At 40.9% G+C, this 14,556-nt stretch overlaps 1 protein-coding gene across 3 annotated transcripts in view; it reads right to left on the bottom strand.

Annotated features, from left to right (window-relative positions):
- Positions 1-6,730: 6,730 nt before the first annotated feature.
- The window catches only part of LOC146839630 (uncharacterized), an 812,224-nt gene continuing 804,398 nt past the window's right edge, over positions 6,731-14,556 (bottom strand). For all 3 annotated transcript variants that reach the window (XM_085651718.1, XM_085651719.1, XM_085651720.1), the window contains one exon: positions 6,731-8,298. The gene's annotated coding sequence lies outside the window, so the exon portion shown is untranslated. The remainder of the gene's footprint in view (positions 8,299-14,556) is intronic.

Below are 14,556 nucleotides of genomic sequence, written 5' to 3'. Positions count from 1 at the left end.
ATGTATAGGTTTGCTAGGTTTCCCTAGGTGCCGGCAGGGCTAGAGTACAAAATCTACAGCTAGTCACTTTGCCAAAAAAAGGGTCATTTTTCACTCCAAAACCACGTTGCGTTTTGCGCCGTTTCCTGTCGCGGGCACTAGGCCGACCCGCACAAGTGAGGTACCATTTTTCTCGTAGGACTTTGGGGATCGCGGGGTGGGTGGAAATTTGTGGATCCACGCAGGTTCCAGAATTTTCCATCACAGAAATGTGGGGAAAATGTGTTTTTTTTGTCAATTTTTTACGTTTACAAAGGATTCTGGGTAACAGACCATGGTGGGAGGCAGTCAAGTCACCCCATCCTGGATTCCCCTGGCTGTCTAGTTTTCAAAAATGTATAGGTTTGCTAGGTTTCCCTAGTTGCCGGCAGGGCTAGGGTACAAAATCTACAGCTAGTCACTTTGCCAAAAAAAGGGTCATTTTTCACTCCAAAACCACGTTGCTTTTTGCGCCGTTTCCTGTCGCGGGCACTAGGCCGACCCGCACAAGTGAGGTACCATTTTTCTCGTAGGACTTTGGGGAACGCGGGGTGGGTGGAAATTTGTGGATCCACGCAGATTCCAGAACTTTCCATCACAGAAATGTGGGGAAAATGTGTTTTTTTTGTAAATTTTTTACGTTTGCAAGGGATTCTGGGTAACAGACCATGGTGGGAGGCAGTCAAGTCACCCCATCCTGGATTCCCCTGGGTGTCTAGTTTTCAGAAATGTATAGGTTTGCTAGGTTTCCCTAGGTGCCGGCAGGGCTAGGGTACAAAATCTACAGCTAGTCACTTTGCCAAAAAAAGGGTCATTTTTCACTGCAAAACCACGTTGCGTTTTGCGCCGTTTCCTGCCGCGGGCACTAGGCTGACCCGCACAAGTGAGGTACCATTTTTCTCGTAGGACTTTGGGGAACGCGGGGTGGGTGGAAATTTGTGGATCCACGCAGATTCCAGAACTTTCCATCACAGAAATGTGGGGAAAATGTGTTTTTTTTGTCAATTTTTTACGTTTGCAAGGGATTCTGGGTAACAGACCATGGTGGGAGGCAGTCAAGTCACCCCATCCTGGATTCCCCTGGGTGTCTAGTTTTCAGAAATGTATAGGTTTGCTAGGTTTCCCTAGGTGCCGGCAGGGCTAGGGTACAAAATCTACAGCTAGTCACTTTGCCAAAAAAAGGGTCATTTTTCACTGCAAAACCACGTTGCGTTTTGCGCCGTTTCCTGCCGCGGGCACTAGGCCGACCCGCACAAGTGAGGTACCATTTTTCTCGTAGGACTTTGGGGAACGCGGGGTGGGTGGAAATTTGTGGATCCACGCAGATTCCAGAACTTTCCATCACAGAAATGTGGGGAAAATGTGTTTTTTTTGTCAATTTTTTACGTTTGCAAGGGATTCTGGGTAACAGACCATGGTGGGAGGCAGTCAAGTCACCCCATCCTGGATTCCCCTGGGTGTCTAGTTTTCAAAAATGTATAGGTTTGCTAGGTTTCCCTAGGTGCCGGCAGGGCTAGGGTTCAAAAACTACAGCTAGACTCTTTGCAAAAAAAGTGTAAATTTTCAGTGTGAAAATTTGGTGTGTTCACCTTAGGTTTTGAGCCACTTCCTGTCGTGGGCACTATGCCTACCCACACAAGTGAGGTACCATTTTTCTCGGGAGACTTAGGGTAGTTCAAATTTGTAAAGCAACTGTTATTACCTATTGATTTTTGATGCATTTCTCCCTTCCAAATGAAAGACATTGTGTAAAAAAAAAGTCATTTTGAAAAATGACCAATAATTGTCATGCAAATATGAGTATTCCCAATTTCGAAAATGTGCAAATATGCACTGTTTCTGAACTCTGTAATTTGTTCCCATTTCAGAAATACATAGGTGACTTTCATACCGATTTTTCCAAGTACACATTTTCCCACAAAAATTGCTATATACCCGGACCAAAAAAAAAAAACATTACAAAATGCTGCTCATTTTTCTACTCTGGGTTCGTTGGGCTCTTGATGAACCTACAAGTCCTATATGTCCCCACAACCAGGAAGGTCTACCGGATGTAACGGTACATTGCTTTCAAATAGATGTCATAATTCGAAGAAGTTACAGGTAAAAACGTTGACTCAAGAGGCTGCTTTTTTCAACAAATTTTTAATTTTTCCTATATTTGCCTGTAAATTTCTATAAAGAAACCTTGATGGATCTACGCAAATGACCCCTTGCTGAATTCAGAATTTTGTCTACTTTTAAAAAATGTATAGCTTTCCAGGATCCATTATTGTTTTGTTACCCTTTTCTACCGTTAACTGGAAGGAGGTTGAAAGCACAAAAAATAGCAAAAATAGGGTATGTCCCAGAAAAATGCCAAAACTGTGTAAAAAATGTTGGTTTTCTAACAAAAGTCTGTCATTCCCTAAAAGCTGGAGAAATTGTGATTTCAGCCCCACAAACCCTTTTTTGATACCATTTGCAGAGAAAAACCCAGAAGCTTTCATTTGCAGCCCGTTTTTCACATTTTTCACAAAAAAAAAAAAAAATTGCTGTATTTTGACTAATTTCTGGGAACCCTCTAGGAGAATCCACAAACCCTGGGTACCTTTAGAATCCCCAAGATGTTGGAAGAAAAGGACGCAAATTTGGCGTGGATACCTAATGTGGTCAAAAAGTTACAGGGGCCTAAGCGCGCACTACCTCAAATAGCCCAAAAAGGGCTTAGCACAGGAGGGGAAAAGGCCTAGCAGCGAAGGGGTTAACTCAGACAGATTGTTAGCGTCATTAAGGTCCCCAGATAATGAATATTTTGCCTTGATTGGTCATGGTGCTGCCCGAAAGGAATCTTAAGTGTGTGACTTAGCCTTCAGTCATAAGCCACCTACTTGGATTCCAAATGATTTCAAAAGGGGCAGCTACACTAGTTCCTGAATCCTCCCGAGACTTGCCCTTCTTTTACAGGAGGAGTCAGTGCGCTGGTGGCAAATCACAGGGGGAAGGAGGTTGGGATGGAGAGAGCGTATAGAGTCAAAGATGGAGTGGCTTGTCTACTTAACAGGAACATTGCAGCAGGCATTCACACCAGTCTGATGAATGGTACTGGTAGATATGGCACCTATACACAAACAAATAATAAGGTGTTAGCCTAGTATTAACTCTATTTCTTAAAGTATCACCTCCCAAAAGCTTTTCAAATCTCAACTAACCTTTAGTTTTGTAGTTGTTTTGTTTTCTTTTAGAGTGTCCATAGAGGCTCCTTTATAAACATTTTCAAAAATTGTAGAGTATGATTTCAGCATAAAACCCTCAAGCAAATTTGGATGAGTTTAGCTTTATCCACTTCCTCTCTGGCAGAGCCCTGCTAACAGTGTGTACACGTTGAACAAAAACACTGGTTACCTTTCTTGGCAGCACGATGTTGCAACTGAGCTCAGCTTGTAGTAAAATCAAGGATGAAGAGAGCTAGCAAGACAGAGTCCTGGAAGCCGGTAAACTGGCAGACAAAGAGGCTAAGCGAAGGGGAGGAGTGAAGACAGTCTTTAAATAAGTCTGCTTATCTTTGAGCTGCACGTGAGTGTTAATTGCACTGCTTTAGAATGTTCACAAAGGTCTAATTTTAATTGTTTGTGACAAGGAACAGGTGCAGATAATTAACTTGATGAGGCTGCCTTCTAGAGGTGCTTTAGAATGTTCACAAAGGTCACGTTCTAATTGCTTATAGCAAGGAACAGTTGCAGATGGTTAATTTGATGAGGCTGTCTTCTAGAATGTGTGTTAGAATGTTCGCAAAGGTCAAGTTTGTATCGCTTTTAGCAATATACAGGTGCAGGGAATTAATTTGATGGTGGCTGTCTTCCAGAAGTTTCACGCTGAGGTCATCCATGCCGTGTTTGGAGAAATCATACGAGTCATGCTGGTAAATTGTTATAGTCATGAGAGGTGAGCTGTGGAGGGAATCCTGACACTGGGTGGGGCAAAGTGGTTTTAAAAATGTATTTGCCTCAGGGTGCCACCAGGTGGGACCAGAGGAGTAATTAAGACACTATACTGCATTCAACTCACCTATATGGACATGCCAATACTGTTCTATGCCGTTTGGCATAGCATGAGCTGCATCTATTTTTCAGAGAATCATGTTCCATCTTCTAGGAGAGGTTGTTTTTTAGATCATCATGCATGTTTATGCAACAACAACAAAAAATAATTTGAATGAACTTGTCACAGTGCTGCAAAATGTTTTGCAGATTTCTGGAAAGAGCTATTGTTTTTAAGAAACAAAAGTTGGAATTTTGGAGAATTTTTTTTTAGTTCTGATGTCATGTAAGATCACAAGAGGGAATTGTGCCGAGACCTGGTTTACTCAGAGCTGCATTTTGATTGTCCTGAGGATGAGTTAAAATCTTTCTTGGGCTTATGCATGTTTTATTCTAAATTCATTCCTACAAATGGTTCCAAGATTGAAAATCTTTCACAAATGTTAAAGAAGTCTATCCTTTACTAATCGGATGATGTATGTCAAGATACATTTAAGCGTGTGAAATTGGAAATAACTAATGCTTAGACTCCCAAACCTTTGACTCAGTCCTTCTTTGTGTTATTATGGTGGTTAAAAATAAATATGGATTGGGTGGCATTCTTAATCAAATAAAAGCGGCTGAAGACTATATTGTTTGTTTTGAATCTAGAGTCCTTTTTGTTCTTTGATCGAGAAAGAACTATTAGGGTGTTTTGGGGAAATTGAAAAATGTTGATGTTATGTGTGGTAAAAGAGATTTTTCCTTCAGACAGATCTTAAAGGATTACTTTTTATTTTGAATGGAAGTAATATTAAATAAAATACTCCATGCATTGCTAGATTAATAACCAAATTGGTACAGTATGTTTTTGAAATGCAATATATCTCAGGCAAGAGCAACCCAAAATTGTACTACCTTTACAAGAAAAGAAACCTATGCTTGAAGGAGAGAATGATGAAAGCTGTTTCATTGCTGTGTTCTTCTGCTTGTTCAGAAGTCTGGAAGAATGCTTGTAAGAGTGAACATTTTTTGAAGAAGTTTAGGGTGTTTATCGAAGAAGGTTGGCACAATGAGAAAGACTTATACACTAGTATTAACCCTTTTTCAAAGATGGCAGCAGAAGTGAAGGTTGAAAATGATTTGATTTTAAGGGGTGAGAGGTTGATCCTCCTTCCAGTATCTGGAAAGGCTTGATTATGAATATCCATGAAGGTAATTTAGGTGCCACTATGACAAAGAATAGGGTTAGAGTTATATTTTGGGTGCGCTCAATGGCTAAGACAATTGATTCTATTGTAAGGAATTGTGTGGTGATTAAAAGGCAATATCACAATAGCAAGACGGTTATGGTATATTTTCGCAAGCCAAGTCTATACATATAACTAAACAAGGTGAAGAGCACAACCGAAAATATTTACAAGGGTCTAAGAAGATCTCTTACACATCATGATGTCTGTAGCCAAACTGTAACACAACTCTTGACAGCAAACAATCATATAATACACATTCTTTTTCCAGATTACTTTCATCAGTTTTTATTCATAATTTTCAAGTAAAAACAGGATGAGATATCCAAGATGAACAGCCTACAGGTTTTGTCCCTATTCACTTGGGACTTCTTCAGGGCAACGCTCTGTGTTGTTGGAAGCCTTATCCTTAAACATCAATTGTCTGCACAATATCCTTTATACACTCATTCAGACCTCATACAGTTCCTCTATTGGTTCAAGATCTATAGTGCACATCAATAACACAATCAATTTCTTCCGTGATGTCTTCTCCCTTTCAACACTCTTTTATATATTACTCCTCGTCTTTTAATTTTAAGAGTATTTGAGCGTTGAAACCTATTTTATTCAGGCCTCAATTCCATAAGGCCCTGGTTCTCACACGAGTCCGGTTCCGGCAGTGTACACGTTAAAAAATAAATAAATAAATCGTGGACACTGCCAGAACCCGACTAGTGTGAGGACCAGGAGACATTACTCGTTCTGCTGGTGGCAGGCATGCATGATAGGGCCTATGGAATTGAGGCCTGAAATAAAGATTGTTTGCTGTCAAGAGTTGCGTTACAATTTGGCTATAGATATCATGATGTGTAAGAGATCTTGTTAGACCCTTGTAAATATTTCCGGTAGTGCTCATTACCTTGTTTGGTTAGGTGATTAAAAGGCATTATGGTGCACAACCCACCCCTTTTCCACCAAGCACATGGAATAAAGTTTGAATCAACATGGTTGGTCCTTTTCAGTCTTTTTCACCATCCCAATGTTGTGTATTTGTACTAATGGGATATTACATTTAGTAAGTAGTTTGAAGTGCAACTTATCGCAGAACCCACAGCATAGAGTTGTTGAATTCTTAAGAGATGTGTTCACAAGGTAGGGTTTTCCTGTGTTTCTCATCTCTAATAACAGTGTTGAGCTTATAGGAGCGGACATGGGAAAAAACGTCCTAGCTGAATCAGGTATCAAACATCTTAAGTGCTCACTTTATCACCCTCAAACCAATGGCCTTGTAAAACACATGAAAAAGGTGCTTAAGTATAGCAGTTTTTTAGCAAAAAGGAATACTTATGGTATTCTAGAATCAGTCAGATCAAAGTTTTAGTTTTATCCCATCACACCAATTCTGTTACAACTGTTTCTCTGTTTGAACTGCTACAAGGCTTAAACTTACTTTGGTGATGTTCCCAAAGTGATTGGCTAGGTGGCTTGAGAAAGGTATTGTGGAGTTGAGTTTGAATGCTACAGTCCCTAAGCAGGTGACTGAGTCTCAGAGTAGTCAGAAAAAAAAGAGTATGAGTCTAGGAAACATGTCAAGCAGATTACATTTTTCGAAGGAGATATGGTATGCATTAAAAAGCCGGGTTTTGTGAGAAAAGGTGAACCAGGAAGTGGAAAGACTTTTAGGATGAATGACATTTGTGGCAGTGCTGTTAGAATACAAGGAGGACAATGGTGGAATGCTGGAAGAGTTGCTAAAGCTTCACCAATGGATGATGTTGATGTTCCTCATTCTGTATCTACGAAGGTGTAATAGTCTTTTTCTTCTGTATCTTTCGCCGTTTTCTGATGGTAATTTACGCAAATCTTCCTGAACAATATGTCTACCAAAAAAGGTTTAGCTAATCCATCAATATACTTCTCAAAATAAATGTGTACAGTGATGATGGTGTTTGTGGTTAGTCACATATGCTCATTCTGAAAGCATAAAATGTTCAATAGCATACAATTTAATGCAATGAAATTCAAATACATTATTGTCCTTTTCGGTGGTAACTTTGTAGTTTTTTGTTCATGATAAGTAGACTTTCATTTTCTTTTATTCATGATGAGTACTATTGTAATTTTGTTTAGTTTTAATTATGTGTTTTTTTAACCTTGTCACAAAAAATATCTTTAATAATATGTACAACTAAAGATACTAATCTGCTGTAGAGCACTTGTGTACAGAAATGATAGAAATTTCATTTGGAAAACGTGGCTCACTCTAATTATGTTTTGATTTGCATCCTTTTTCTACTTACACAGGGTACTGAGATAAGCAGGAAAGGCAGCGAATGGAGTCAGCAGATCACTTGTTAATGAAGGTGAATGGGTTCATGGCTGAGTTAATTTATGGACATAGAGATCCACATCACTCTGTACTTCTTCCTTAAGTGTAGTTTTTAAAGGGGTGTTAAGAAATGGAGCCATAAGGGATGTTCCAGCTGAAAACTTCAATGGCCACTTTTGAATGACCATCCAGTGAATGATGTCATACTATGTATTGTAATATGTCACAACATTCTATCAGACCTCCTCAAATGTTTGAACTTTTCTAACTGTTGGTGATGCAGAACTGGGTAAATAGAACTCTCGCTTAACTGGATGCCCCTTCAAAAGATGCAAGTGCATTCCTGACAGCATAAATAGAGAAGTGCTGTTTAGTTGGATTAACACCACTATTTTGTAGAGAACAGAACACAGGTGTGGAAAAATGGAAAGTGTGTTATCTATTGAGAATTGTTTTTTTTTTATGGAAAAGAGTTATAGTTTGGAAAATCAAAAACATTACATTATGTGCTCAAATAATCACAACATCTTTGCATACAAGTTGGAAACATGCACTCAAGAACACAGATTATGGAGCAATGGGCCATCACCCGAGTTCTCTTCATCTCCCTGGTACGTTTGTAGCCGATCATCCATTTATTTACTCATCAATGCTTTCTTAGGCACCACGTGTCACTCGCAGTCTCTGAGGCTGTTTCATGCTTTCTTGGTGCGGCTCGAAACTTTAAAGATAAAATGAAAGTTATGATTGATAGAAAAAATGAGCAGAAACATATATACAGAGAACTAAGAATATGAACCATGAGAGGAAGCTGTGGGGCGGACACAGCTCATAGAACGTCATCCTCTTAATAGCAGTTCACAAAACCTGAGGAAAGACTTTTTTAATTGTTGACTGTTAAAATTCAGAAAGGCTATCAAGAGTAATACAGATGTTTATTGGTTTGCACTTTTGTGCACCGTTAGCAATGTGCAGAGTGCATTTTCACAATCGATTAAACATGTTTACACCAAAAAGTGTTGTTGCATTTAAAACAAACTTTATATCATGCATAGAAGTGAGTTTTTCTGATATGTTGCTGAGAGACAGAATCAGCCGATGACCCTCCTCTTACTAGGTGCAGAGAAGGACTTCGACAGGGTGGATTGGCCGCGTGCATAGGAGTGGCGGATATACCCAACCAGTTACGAGAGTCATTCCACCAAGAGGGGCTCATATTTACCGAGAAAACCATTAGATACATAGGGGTCAATCTCCCATTCCCTACTCAAACATTATATCCCACCATTAATCCCTGCCCTGTGGAAGGATTTATATCGGTGGGCTAAATTTGAAATCTCTTGGTTGGGCAGACTGACTGTCAATATAAAATTAATTTCAGGCCCGCCCACTCTATACACTACAAAAACGTCAGCTTGCAATTAGTAATACAACCCTGATGCGAATTCGACAAAAAAATGCTGCACTTCCTATGGCAAAGCAAATCCCCAAGAGCGGCTTGATTGACCCTGTCTTGCCCTATAGATGAGGGAGGTCTGTCAATCACTAACAGAACAGCCTACATGTTAGTGGCCCAGATATGCCCGTCGCTAAACTGGAATTATAACCCAGAGAGCAAACCTTGGATATAAGTAGAACAAACATTCTCAGCCATGTCACTCAAAGATTGATTAAAACTGCCACACAAAATTTGATGGCGATCTCACACTCTCCTTTTTACCACGGTTAAGTTACTTGAATACTGGAAAACCATACTCCACAAACTAGCATTTCCTTCCTATCCTTTTCCCCCACTTCATCATGCCTTCCCCCCCTGCGAACGTTCTCCTGTCCAGATTCCCTGCAGTCCACTACCCTCTGCTGCCTTAGGTTTGTGCTTCCTCGGCTCATTTTCTGCCTTCTTTTCTGCTCGTTTTTCTGCTTATTTGTGCCCACTTCTGGCCCCTAGTTTAGCATCGATCTGCTCGTTCTGCCAATCTTTTCTTGCCTCTTTCTACTTGTTTCTGACCTTTATTTTTCCTTCCCCTACTGCTTTGTTCTGATCTTTAGATTTCCTCTTACTGATCGTGTCAGACCTGACTCTTCGACGGAGACGTCACATGCACAGTGCCCAGATACACCTAGGGTGACAGTGCTGTGCTATACAAATGTTGATTGATTGAACCCTGCTGGTTAACAACCTGGACTTTACCCCAGGCACGGTGGATACAAGGTGTCACACCTGGAACCAAGGAAAGTCCCTCCAGTTTCAATATTTCTTCGACTGGCTAGAGCAGACTTAACTAAAAAATGTAGCCTGTACAGACGCAACATCATAGGATTACATAGGCCTTACATTTGGTAAGAAGAAGATCTATCAGAGAAGCACTGGCTTGAAATCCGACACCCATAAAATCTATTTTCAGCAACAACATACAGGGCATTTCCTGTCTATGCCACTATGTACTCCCTCTCGTTCCTCATAAGAAACAAACCTATGCCACTTGATGGGAAAGAGACTAAGAAACATAAATCAAGGAAGAACCTTGAAAGACTATTGGGAAGATGGGTTAGAAGTATTCAAGGTGCATACATCACAAGGAGAATGCAAATAAAATACTGACTCAATGGTACCTCAACCCACATGTTTTCACAAGATGATTGGTAGCCCTGACTTGTTGCAAAGGTTGTGGTGCATATCTGGTGGCCATTCCCTTATGCGTAGTATTGCTGGCATGAGGTTCTTATAAAAATATAAGCTATATAAAATGTCCCTAGGTGACTCTGGATAGCTGAGAGTATCCCTCAATACCACCCCAATAGGAACATTTATTTACCACTTATTGCTAGATGCTCACTTAAGCATTGCCAGATGTGGAGCAACCACACAATCAACACATGGTGGGGGAAAATATGGGCCATATAGGCCATGGAGAAACTATCTGCACAGATACATGATCATGAGAAAACATGGCATCCATTTGTCACTCCAATGAAAAGAGAACAAACAGTGAGTGACATCACCATGACAATTTCTAGGACCCCGCGGTGCTCTGGCATTTGTACTATATCCTCCTCTAAAGACAATAACCAAACAAACCACAGCACCTGAGAAAGCCATGCAAGATACAAATTGCTCAATGCTTGTAACAAGACATCACAAACAGAAAATGCAGCAAAATGTGACCCAGCTGCACCAGAGTCTATGTGTCTTCATTTTTTTCCCTTTTTTAATAATTATTTTGTTTTCTTGAACATGTAAAATATACACAGCGAGTAATTGTGTGTTGTATGTGTCTATTTCCAAATCCTGATATTAAAATTAAGTTGTAAAAATATAAATATATAAAAAGGAAGACTTGGGCTTTGCCATGTCAAATTATGCCAATTGGGGGTAAAACAATTAAACATTTACACTTTTAAGGGTTAGAGCACAGGAACTGAGTCTGATTAGCATGGCTCAGGGCAGTTCAGAGACATTACACCAGTCCCTTGTAGTCAAAATGGGGGGCAAAAAGTGAGGGCACCCCTGAACAATCCTGTTTCCTCACACTTAATTTGTCTCCCCTTTGAACACAGTTATAGCTGCCCTCTATGACTTCTGATGATCAAGACAGTCTTCTTGGAGGCCATTACATTGACCAGGAAGGTCAGCAAGCTAAAGGCTCTTTCTGTTCACCCTCCGTACACCAGCTTCTTCTCACACAAACTGGTTCTCTGAACCCATGCCTCTTTACTGCTGAAGGCGGTGACACTTTTCCACATTGGCCAATGCATTACGATACCTTCTTTGCTCTGCCTCCGGGGAGGTGGAGAGACTATACCACTTGTACCCAAAAAGAGCATTCCATATCAATTGCACCAAAGTACGGCAGGTGGACGATTAGCAATTTGTTGGGTTCACAAGAGCGAGAAGTGGAAAGTAGTGCCGTAGGTGCGACTACTTCGTTATCTCAAGGAGCTCCCCTACTGGACCTCTGGCTGCTACGTGGACATCCTTGCACTCACTTACTAAACACTACTACTTTGACAGCCTGAGCACTTTGCCCTTTCAGTCCTCCAGGACATTTAAATCTGAGCTAGTTTGCAGACCCACCTGTGGGTAGGTATTGATTTGCTGTCTATTCTAAGGATAGGAATTTTGGACTAGATCTCGCTCTCAGATGAACAAGATACTTACCTTCGGTAACGACTTATCTGGTAGAGACCTACCAACCCCAGGGGCGTAACAAAGGCCCACGTAGCCCCCACGGTTTGTGTTTCCCCTGGCTTACCCGTACTGGATAGGGACACCTCAGCCCCTCCTGATGTGAGTTTGAGGGGCCCCTTTAGCATACCGACCCTCCTACCTTCCCCAATTTGCAAACCTGTTTCCCTACCTAAAAAAATACATTTAGGTCCTTAGTATCTGCATACTGGTGAATCACAGTTATGAAGGAGCTCTGTTCTTCTGCCATGGAAATAGTGACGTAAACAAAACTGATGTCAGTGCACATCACATCTAGAGTGGACAACATGTACAATACCGGTGCAGAGCCATTCAGTGCCACCTATCGTCACAAAGGGGTTATGCTCAAGATTTTCTGCATCCGGTCTGATGCCTGAGGACATTATATAGTAAGGAATCTGTGGCTAGATAGAATGTCTACTAGGTGAGGCATTACCAAAGGTAAGCAACTTTTCCTTCAGTGCATGACCTATATCTGATGTTATCTGTTACTCTTAGCCCACCTCCTAGATACAAAGGAGCAAGCACTGGCAAAGCTAGGTGGTTAGGTCTGGGGTTATGTGCTAATGTATGGCATACATCATTTGTGCCTGCCTGTTATACATATGTTAACATAGTAAAGTCAGACATTTTGACATTGCTAATGCTTGTTCCGCCCAGAGCTGCATGCAATTCTGAAAAGCGATGACTCTTGTTAGATCAGTCTGAGTCAGATTAGAAAGAATGATCACTCTAAAGCAATATCGGTGATGTTCAATTGTGAGAAATGTTCTGCAAGTTTAGTCTACAGTGGCTTTAATCATATATTTATTTATTCTAAAGCACTGTAGGCCATTTTTAATCAAGAACCATGTTGCTTGTGAGTGATCTATAGTGTTGCTATGTATGGGTCTCATAGAGAGCCTCTATTACTTATTTCAGTTTCTGAATATCATAACTCACTGATATGACAACACAACAGTTGATAACAACATTGGTTACTTACTGTTGGATAACATAAAGGCATTTAAGGCCAGTCTTACAGGCCTCCCTGAGAGCCTGTCAGCACAGCTCAGCTTGGTTGCATTTTTTGAAAGCTGAATCTTTGGGACATGGATACATAACAAAGGGCATGTTATGTATGGGTCTCCCCATTACTCCTCTGTCCCTGAATAGCAGTTGAAAGCAAAGGCAGATGATTTGGGGGGTCATACATAATATAAAATTAAAGATGGGAAAAAGTGAATTATGTGGATGTTTTTTACCTCAAGGTTGAGTGTCATCATACAGAAAGGGGGAGGGGGGACAGGAGCAGGATCTAGGGCCAGTGACTCGTGCTCCTTGAAAGTAGAATAGTTCGGGAGAGTCACAGTTCCTGTGAAAAAATGTGGTTAAAAAGAGGAGAGAGAGAGAGAGAGAGAGAGTTGTTCTCTTAATGTAATGACAGGGGACAGTATGTCCTTTTCTTGGTGCCATCACACACCCCGAAGGATGTCATGTTTTATCCTTGATAATCCTGAGTGATCGGCTCATGAATGCAGCATTTTTAACGTGTTGTATCTATGTGTTTGTGCATCTACTTCAACGTCATCACAACATTTTGTATCATATTATGAATTCAGCATTTTTAACGAGACATTTCTATATGTTTGTTCATCTACTCTAATGTCATCTCAACATTTTGAACAACATCAGCCCACACCTGCCTCCCGGAAACTACACTACTGGGTGATTTGAGTAGTTGGCAGCACTACGAGCACACTGTCGACCAATGGGGGACCTCAGCTCCACCCAGATATAGTACCCAATTAAAAGGATTAGGCTTGACTGTATGCCCTCTGTTTCTCTTGCCTTGTTCTTTTGTCGTTCCAAAATAAATCAATCTACAACCCTTAAGAGTGGCAATATGACAATCTAACAGGCCACTACACTGCACTATCTTCATCCTGAAGAAGCGCATAGGATCTCCCCCTGAGACCACGACACTGAGCGAAACATGTCGAACCTTCACATGTCCTTAATAGACATGACACTTGCCTAGCTACTGGGGGCCTTTATCACCCCCGAGCAGCACAACCTTCTATTTTTTTACTGATGACAGAGGGGTTCTTTCCTCACTAAACCTACTACTAGCCCCCTCCAGCCATCTCTTAACACTTCACTAGACACCACTCCAACTCAGACCCGCACACACCTTTACGGCTTAATCATTCAAAAGATCTCCGAAAAACTGAACCTTCGGTTGGATCGCGTAGGGCATTACAGCGCCGACCCGGTGAGGGGCACCGCCCAATGATCAAGCATGGTATCCTTTGGGGTGTGTGAGGGCACCAAGACAAGGACATACTGTCCCCTGTCATTACATTAATGGAACAACTCTCTCTCTACCCCCTCCTTTCTACCACATTTTTTCACAGGAACTGTGACTCCCACAAACAATGATTGTCATCATAGACAACTGGAGCTTTCCTCTCGTTTACTTTTTGATGTCACCCAGAATCCCTTGGTGAAAAACATTCCCGTAATTCACTGTTAACCATGTGTAATTCCATACATTTTTCCACAATTAATATAGCTCTATATTTAATATGATATTTGAAGGAACTCTTGAATAACCAAGATTCTTGAGTCACCCAGTGACCAAGGGATGTTCATAATGTCTTTATGCAATTGGATGACTTTTCAAGTTCACTGAAGGGCGGCATAATGAGCATACATCCAGAAGACCTGTGTATCAGAAACTAAAAACTCATTTGACTATATGTTATCTTTAATACTATCTACAACTAAAGA

The sequence above is a fragment of the Triturus cristatus genome, chromosome 4_1 (assembly GCF_964204655.1).
Source record: "Triturus cristatus chromosome 4_1, aTriCri1.1, whole genome shotgun sequence".
Taxonomy (NCBI): domain Eukaryota; kingdom Metazoa; phylum Chordata; class Amphibia; order Caudata; family Salamandridae; genus Triturus; species Triturus cristatus.
This window is presented reverse-complemented; position numbering and strand designations above follow the sequence as displayed.